The following is an 836-nucleotide window of genomic DNA, read 5'->3' on the forward strand; positions in this document are numbered from 1 at the left end:
CTTCCATATTGGTCGGATAAGACAAAAAAACAAACTGAGTGGGAAGTGATTAAAAAAAAAGGCTTTAGGTATCAGTTCCATATTTTTCAAAGCCAAAAATGTAAATGCTAAGGGAAGAAAACAAAGAGAAGATTCCAATCTTGTAATTTAATATTGTTATTAAAACTTTAATGTATCCTATTCTTTAACATTTGGTGTTAATATAAAATTACTTGGCAATGCTTGACATTTGAAATAAACATTTTTCTATTGTTTTATTTGCAAGTGGTCCAATTAATTTTGCTTAGCTACAGTTTGGTCATAAATCAAGTGAGTTTAAAGACACTACTTAGTTGTTAGGTTCCCAGAGAAAAAATATCCCCCTTTTAAAGAGGCCAGGTGATTTTTTTTTCAAATATGAACTTGCCCCCAAATAATATCTGAATGTGTTTTTGATATGTCTTACTATACATAATGAAATGTTTCTTAATACAAAAGTACTTAATCTATATAGATAAATGCAACTAGATTTAAAAAGCTAATATGAAGTAATGTATACCAGAATTCGTGAGGTTTCATTTTTAAAGTGTTTGAGCTTGCAGAAGAGCTGTATTAGTTGTAAGTGAAGTCAGAAATGTCTTGAAAGTAGCTTTTTAGATAGTTGCCCATTGGCCAAATTCCATAAAGTAAATACAAGTTTTCAGTTTTAAAAGTAGAAATACTATCATAAACCTTATATATAGTGACTAATTTAAACACTTTTGAGTCATCTACAATATAGTTTTACCCATTCCTATCAATAGAAACAACCCTAATATATTATTTTTATATTTACTCCTCAGGTGGAATGGCTATTT

At 28.7% G+C, this 836-nt stretch overlaps 1 protein-coding gene across 3 annotated transcripts in view; it reads left to right on the plus strand.

Moving 5' to 3' along the window:
• Gria2 (glutamate ionotropic receptor AMPA type subunit 2) overlaps nt 1-125 on the plus strand; it is a 142,061-nt gene extending 141,936 nt beyond the window's left edge. For all 3 annotated transcript variants that reach the window (XM_015484411.2, XM_015484414.2, XM_015484415.2), the window contains one exon: nt 1-125. This exon is cut by the window's left edge and continues 604 nt beyond it. The gene's annotated coding sequence lies outside the window, so the exon portion shown is untranslated.
• The last annotated feature ends 711 nt before the right edge of the window (nt 126-836 follow it).

The sequence above is a fragment of the Marmota marmota genome, unplaced genomic scaffold (genome assembly GCF_001458135.2).
Source record: "Marmota marmota marmota unplaced genomic scaffold, marMar, whole genome shotgun sequence".
Lineage (NCBI taxonomy): Eukaryota > Metazoa > Chordata > Mammalia > Rodentia > Sciuridae > Marmota > Marmota marmota.